The sequence below is a fragment of the Egretta garzetta genome, unplaced genomic scaffold, assembly GCF_000687185.1.
Source record: "Egretta garzetta isolate BGI_Z169 unplaced genomic scaffold, ASM68718v1 scaffold179, whole genome shotgun sequence".
Classification (NCBI taxonomy): domain Eukaryota; kingdom Metazoa; phylum Chordata; class Aves; order Pelecaniformes; family Ardeidae; genus Egretta; species Egretta garzetta.
This window is the reverse complement of record NW_009270001.1, coordinates 783,008-791,034: the sequence shown is the minus strand read 5'-3', so window position 1 is coordinate 791,034 and position 8,027 is coordinate 783,008.

Sequence of the window (8,027 nt, the reverse complement as noted above, 5' to 3'; positions counted from 1 at the left end):
ATGGCGCCGGGCCCGCCGGCCGCGGGGGTGAACCCTGGCAGAGCCCTTGCTGTCCGGGGAAGGGACCTCTCTTATTCCGGGCAGACCGGCATGGGAGCCAAAACGCAGTTTTATTCACCCTCGGCTGAAGGGCAGTGGTGTTCATCTAGCTGAGAGCAGGGCAAGGAGCGAGCCCCGGGGCTGCAGCTAGATGGCGGCGCAGGATGGGGATAGAGGCGCCCATCGCCAAGCAGGGGTATCCAAGAGATGCGACCGAAGGGATTCACGTTTATGAATTGCAACTGGTATAGAATAGAATAGAATCGTTCAGGTTGGAAAAGTCCTTTCAGATCCCCAAGCCCAAGTGTCCCCCTAACCCTGCCATCCCACCACTAAACCCTGGCCCTAAAAGCCCGACCGTTCCCCTAACCCTGCCGTCCCACCACTAAACCCTGGCCCTAAAAGCCCGACCGTTCCCCTAACCCTGCCATCCCACCACTAAACCCTGGCCCTAAGCACCTTGGCTGCCCGGCTTTTAAATCCCTCCAGGGATGGGGACTCTGATGATGAATATTGCACCATTATAAAAAAAAAAAATAAAAAATTACTTGTTAATAAAAGATTTTTTTTCCCTCCATTTTAGGCTGCGTTTGCAATTAGAACTGCTTGGCAACTTTTGACAAAGCAGCTGTTTGATAAAACTGAAAAGTTTCCTGAAAGTGGTACCCGGTTACAGCAAGGTTACATCAAGAAAAGTTTGACAGAGCAGAAAAAAAGAGAAACATCTACCCAAGCAGCCAGTAGCCTGGTGTCCAGGCACCTCCCTGGCACGGGAGCACCCGGGTTCAACTCTGCGTTTAGGAACAAGCAGAGCAGAGCAAGAACTTACTGCCCATGTACATGCTTTGGCCAGGAGGCTATTTTTGGGTCTCTTGTTTAGCGCTAAAAAACCCCCAAAGCTTTGAAGCTAGGATTTCACCCAGATGGGAAGAGGGAAATATTTGAACTATCACAAATATTTACATGGCTGGAAACTGTAGAGCTCTAATTTTGACTGCAGCTCTCCATTTCCCTGCCTTAAAAGGTGCCTTCTACTTTGCTTTCAAGGAGAAGCTTTCTGCAAAGTCTCCAAGTAACTTCTAAGCAGCGGTCTCAAAACAGAAAAAATGGCTGGGATGCAGGCAAATATTATTTTTTCTTTTTATATACAAAGTACCCATGAAAAAAAAGAGTCGGGAACCCATACTCACTAGTACACCCGCTAGTTTTCAGTCACAGATCCTTATTTTGAGATACTCAAGATGCGTTTTCACCGATTTGCACTTCCATCATTGTCCATGGGATTAGAAGCTGCTCGGCACCTCAGTACACACAACCGTCTCAGAACAGTGGTAATGTGAAGAAGGATCAGCACTGCCAAAATACACGCACGACAGCCTTTCCAAGTCAAGCGTTAATAGAGAAAAATAAACAGACAAGTAAAAGCGCACCCTCTGGGGTCTCATGACTTCGAGGAAACAGTAAATATGTAAAAAGAGATCTCAGCGATGACTTCCAACACTTAGTGTTTCAGTTCTCCTTCCTATGGAACAAGAACCGTCATTTTTCCAAGAGCACTACGTTTCGAGATGCAATAAATTAAAACTAAGGAAAGCTGAGGTCGTCAAACTCCTCTGTAGCCTTCCCCACCGCACTGTGGGAATCTCCTCTCCCAGTGTGCGTGAATGCAACTCTCCTCCTTTGTCATCTCTGCCCTCCCCACCGCACCTGCCTCCATCTGCTGCCGGTGGAGAAAAGCGGCCTTTCCGTGGGAAGCACCTGTACACGCGGCTGCTTCCCTAGCAGCAGCGCACAGAAGCAAGAAGACATTCAGAGGAAGCTGGACGAGAGATGTGAAACATAAGAAGTCGTTGACACATGGTGAGAATTATCACGTGGTCACTGTGTTCATCGATTGAATCCAAAACAAACAGGCCACATTTTCTGTTACTTAGGTTTTCTGTTTCCCTGACACGTGGAATTGTTTATGATCCGCTGCTGAGGGCTTGCAGTGGTGGAAGTGCCGAGGTAGGCGCTTCTGTGGATGGGGTTAGGAAATGAGATGCATGTTTTCATCTTTGTTGGGAGGTTAACAGCTGCTCTCAGAGGCAGCCTAGTGCATATCTGGTGCTGAGATTGGGGCTGAGCATGTGCCCTTGTTGAGATTTAGCCAGATTGTTCCCCCAGTGCACCCACTGCCTTGGATATTTAGCTTTGCATGAGCTGACTCGAAAAGAGCTTTTGGATCCTAAGCAGAAAATTGATGCATGTAAATCCAAAATCATGTTTCTGAAAACTCTCGCGTAGCAGCCAGCTGCCTCCTAAATCCTACTGGAATCTCAGCTCCATAGGATTTTACCTTAAACTCCCCTGGTGCCAGCCCTCTTAGCTCCCCTGTCCATACCACCCAGCCCTGGTGATTGTGCTGTGCATGCCCAGGAAGACCTGGCTCTCTCAGCAGCCAATGAGAGCAAGGATCCAACCGTGTTCAGACCTGAACCATTCCTCTACCTTGTGCTTTGGAAGCTCCTGCTGGTAGCATCCTCCTGGGAAGGGCTCATCACAAGGGCAGCAAAGGTTTCTACCATCTTCTGAGGTAGAAACCCGCAGAAAGCAGTGGTGTCCATCTTAACCCAGTGGCATGTTGGCCACAGCATGCTCCCAGGATGTGGGAGACCCACTTTCAATTTCCTTCCCTTGAGAGGTTTCAAAGCCGCATCCCAGCCAGGAGGCCAGAGGCTATTCCGTGGCAAAGATGTTCCCACCCTTCCTGCTGCAGGTTTTCTGCTGAGCAGCCCACAGTGTGTTGGCTTCACACCTCTCCTCTGGATGTGCTCCTGGGGCTGGAAGTGGGCTGCACCCATTAACCTTCCATGGAAGAGCCCAGCAGGCAGCAGGGAGGATACAGGGACAGGAATGTTTTACCAGGTAAGTCCTTTTGTGGATTTAGCTGTGAATAAACAAGCAGCCTTATCAGTCCTACTGGAATTGCCAAGCCAAATGTCATCCTAAGTGTTAACACCCTTGATAGCCACCATCCCTCCTGGCCAGAAGGAGAGGTGAGCTCTGAGACTGGCCAGGGCTATGGCTTCACAGCAGTCTGGAACCAAAAAGAGAGCTCACCTTCCATGATGGTCCGTGCTAAAATCCTCATGACGGATAGATCCATCGGGGCTGATCGGCCAAGCTTAACTCTGGCTCACTAAAACACACCGCATGCCTGCCGTGCTATAGGAGGGGGGGTTGACCTGTTCTTTGCACAGGGAAAGAAGCCAATTCCTCAAACTTTTTTGTAGATTTCTTGGCATTTATCTTACAGACCTTTTTTTTACAGCTCAAGGGTTATGTGGGGATATTAACTGTCATTCACAAAATTACATACAAATGGGTTGCTTGTCCTAACAGTTCCACAGAAAATCTTGAAGACAAAGACATTTTAAATTGAAACCAGCTTGAGTGCTGGAAACATGGAAGCTTTCCAGCCTTCAGACAGCTGCCTGCACCTTCTTCCACTGAACTTGTCTCTCCTGACCAGCTTGTGGACTCCCACACTCCTCCTCCCACATGCGTGGCTCCTCCAGAGGCACAGCTCGCTCCCCTTACCTCCCATGGCCAGCAAAACAGCAGCATTTGGACACATGGTAGGTGAGTTCTCCAGCTCAGCCACTCTCCACAACCACGTGGATGAATTTGGACTCGATGATCTTAAAAGTCTTTTCCAACTAAATGATTCTATGAAATGATAAAACCTACTGACCCGGGCAGTGAGTCCCAGGAGCAAGATCTGTGGACTTGGAAAAGGAGGAGATGCATCTCCAGAAGATGGACTGACCAGCAGCAGCAGGACAAGACACTACAGGAGGTTTGCTCTGCATCAGTGCAAACATCAGACCATCTCTGTCTTGGTCACTAGACTAGCTCAATTATGTTCTATATTCCTCCCTGTGATTTTTAAGAAGAGATGCTTCCTTGGGGGGGGACAGAAGTTCCTCATATGCAGGTATATAACAAAGTTATTTTATATATATATATATTTATGTGTACGTATATAAATCATCGTGTGTGTATCACCTAAACCACGTGAACAACTTGCAGGCTTTTGATTCCCTGTCAGTCCTCCTAAAACACAGGCAATTCTTTACAAGCAGAGATTAGCTACACAGTCTATTTATTTCTGTCGTGTATATGCTGTACGCAGCCCCGGGGGTGTGGAAACAGCCAGGGGAGCTCTGCGTCACCGCAGCTGAGTAGCTGTCCTGACCGTCACCACCGCTGAAGAGTGACACAGCAGGAACAGGCTGGTGACCAGCCAGCCAGGAGTGTGGTCAAAACAAAAAAAAAAACAACCCGGCAATCAATGAGATTGTCTTAATATTCAACATTTTTTGGCGTATCATCCTAGAGCAATGGGTTCATCCACCCCCTGCACGCCCAGCTAGGAGGGAATCACCGGTAAAATAAATTTCCTATGTGATTAAATAACCCCATAGCTGAAGTTCGTGTTGATTCAGCGTGTTTCTCGCCAGCAAACCATTTACGCAGGTTGTGCAGGTCTATGACTGCTCGTTCATGGCCTTAAGTGCCAGAAATGGACCAGCCAATCGCCTTGATGAGTAAGGCAGTAAGTAAAGACGTCATCTGAGTGCCTGATCATAAACACTATTTGGGATAAATTAAATCCTAGGCTTACGTTTGCTCTAACCTATCTAGCTCATAACCAAAAAGTACTGCTTTGAATGTCCTTTTCATTAATGAAACCAAAAACATCCCTGGAATCAGGGATATTGCCCACAATTTGTATCCACAATTTAGGCACAAATTAAAATATGGGAAATTCAGTTTAAACATAAGAGAAAAACTTCTTTTTTTACTGTAAGGATGGTTGAATCCTGGAACAGGTTGCCCAGAGAGGTTGTGGAGTCTCCATCCTTGGAAGTATTAAAAAAACCCATCTGGACAATAGCCTGGGCAACAAACTCTGGCTGACCCTGCTCTAGATGATCTCTGCTGGACCCTTCCAACCTCAACTCTTCTTGGTCTGTGAATCCTATCAACATTTCTAAGCTGAGTGTGCCCTCTACTACGAAACACAGCCTTAAACTCCAGCTGTTTGTCGTATTCCATCTCCTAACCAAAACGGATCAAAGAAGTCTCCTCCTCTGTTACCATCTGCTCTGTCTTTCTGTGGCTGCCTTGTTCAAGAGCTCCCCTGGATCAGCTGATGAACCACAATCAAACCTCCTTTTCTCCTCTACGGGCTCCTGCACCTCCACCTCCCTGCTGGCAGACACAGCACGGAGGGACCAGGGCCAGGAATGGTCCTTGCAAGCAGGATCCATCTTTTATCACAGCCCTCTGTGTTCTGAACCAAGGCAGAGATCTGCTCAGAGCCTGGGAAACGAGGTTGCATGATGCCTCTTAACCTCTGCAGATGCTTCAGCCAGCAGACAGGGTTCTGGTCGTGGCACGGCAAGAGGCTGCAGCCCTAAACATCTACTCTCTTCCAAACTTAATGTCTGTAGCAACTCTTCCAGCACCTTCATTTATCATCCCAGTGCATGGTTTCTGTGTTCATTCCTTCCTATTCTTACTGTCAGAGATTTTTTTCCCCAAGTTTCTGCTCTCTCCTGCCCTGACAATTGCAGCATCTTCCTCTCCACAAGACACAGGCTTCCCCACTTTGATCCCAAATGTCGCCTCTGAGGTCATCCTCCCCTCCTGGCTCGTTCCTTCCCTTCCTCTTCCAATCATCCAGCTACCTCCCCCTTTGCTATTGCAACAACTCTGAAATGAGCCCCCGTTTTCAAAGCTTTCCCTATCTGCCCACACTTACTAATCCTCTCTAGCTGAGCTGCCCTCCCCCTCCCTAGGCTCTCCTCTCCACTCCGCACGGTCTTTTCCAGCAGGCATGGCCCAGTCACATGCCAGTGCTTGGGAAGGTCATATGATGGGTAGGGACTGCCAGGCAAGGCTGCGGCAGGCATCTGCTGAGTGCAGGACCCCGCTAGGTAGCAGACCTCCAGCTCCCACCCCGTCCCATGGCCATCAGCTGCCCCGCAACTCAGGTGCTGGACCTGCAGCGTGCGGGGGTGCGACTGCACGGGAGGGGAGGCAGAGGCTGTGGGGTTGCATTGCAAATGCAAGGAATGAGCATTATGTGCAGGGAGGTGGGTAGCGGGGTGAGTCCTGCACCCGTACCCCAGACTGGGTAGGTCTGCAGCCACTGCTCCCCTGCCCTGCCTGCCCGGCAGGTCTCTGCTCACACCTCCTCCATCGTGCTCTGCTTCAAAAATAGCACCCTTGCTCTGCAAAGTATATCATAGAATCACAGAACAGAATCACAGAATGTTTTGGGTGGGAAGGGACCTTTGAAGGTCACCTTGTCCAACCCCCCTGGGACATCTTCAACCCCATCAGGTTGCTCACAGCCCCGTCCAACCTGACCTGGAATGTCCCCAGGGATGGGGCTTCCACCACCTCTCTGGGCAACCTGTCCCAGTGCCTCACCACCCTCATCATAAAACATTTCTTCCTTCTCTCCAGTCTGAATCTCCCCTCCTTTAGTTTCAAACCATCACCTCTTGTCCTATTGCTGCAGGCCCTGCTAAAAAGTCCATCCCCATCTTCCCCCTAAGCCCCTTTAAGCCCTGACCGGCCGCACTCAGCTCTGCCCGCAGCCTTCTCTTCTCCAGGCTGAACAACCCCAACTCTCCCAGCCGAGCTGTTCCAGCCCTCTGACCATGGCTGTGGCCTCCTCTGACCCCGCTCCAACAGGTCCAGGTCTGTCCTGTGCTGAGGACCCCCGAGCTGGACGCAGGGCTACGGGGGGGGTCTCACTGGAGCAGGGCAGAGGGGCAGAATCCCCTCCCTCACCCTGCTGGCCACGCTGCTGGGGATGCAGCCCAGGATATAACTGACCTGTAGAGAAAAGCCCCTTTGTTTTTCCTGTGCCCTTACCTTAGTCTGTCTGTCTGTCCTGGGACTGGGAGTTCCTGGGGTGAATATTGGCAATGTCTGCACATCACAGGCAGGAACACGATTACAAAGTACTAAGAAATATCCCAAGCTCTTCTTAATTAACTACAGAGCCACTGACTCTTCCTAATAAGCCCCCCACACTCAACAAACAGAGTAAGTGGGGCAAGTTAGGCAATTAGGAATAAATGGCCAGAGGGTAAAGCAGAGCCCGGTGGGGGGACCAGCATCATCAGGGACATCTCATTCTTTCCCGTCTTCCCATCCCACATGCTGTAATCACATGTGAGAGATGTCCTTTGCAGTGAGATACCAAGGAATGCGACTGGATTCAGGGTTGGGATAACTGATGAGTTCTCAAAGTAGAATGTGACATCAAGGGACACAACAAAGACACAACACCTCTGCACTGCCAATGGGCTTGGCTCCAAGTCCATGGTCAAGCCCAAACATGCTCAGCATTCATACAGCTTGGATGGAAAAGCGTGGGGTTTGGGTAAAGGTGTGAGAAGAGAGAAAATAAACGTCATTCCTCAGCACGGACCTAAAGACATCCTTGTCTGCCGAGTGGATGGAGCAGGCCCACCACCTGTCACTGGGTCTTCTGTCCGACACAAAGCAGCCAAGCGGTCTGGATCCATCTCACGTACCATGGGACGTGCTGGGAATGACAAGCTGCTGAATTACACATCACCAATTGGACACAGGGAATAGGTGTCAGGACACGCTGAGCTCTCCCTGGCTTTCAGCCTGTGCTCCAGCACAGCTCTGCTGTGGCTGGAGATGGCATCAGATCACCCGAGGGTCTCTGCAAGAACAACACGCTCAATCAGAGCAACCTGGGGACTAACTCAAGGCATGGGCAGGGGTGAAAAGAGAGAAAAATGGGAAAATGGCACAACAAAGAGTGGCCAAGAAGAAGTTTGTCCTTGGTGAAGGGTGGTCCAGCAGTAGGACCGGGGACCTGCCATGGGGAGCGGGCAGCCAGCGGGGATCAAAGCCTTCTGGAAACCTCCCCGCGGGTGGCGCTGCCC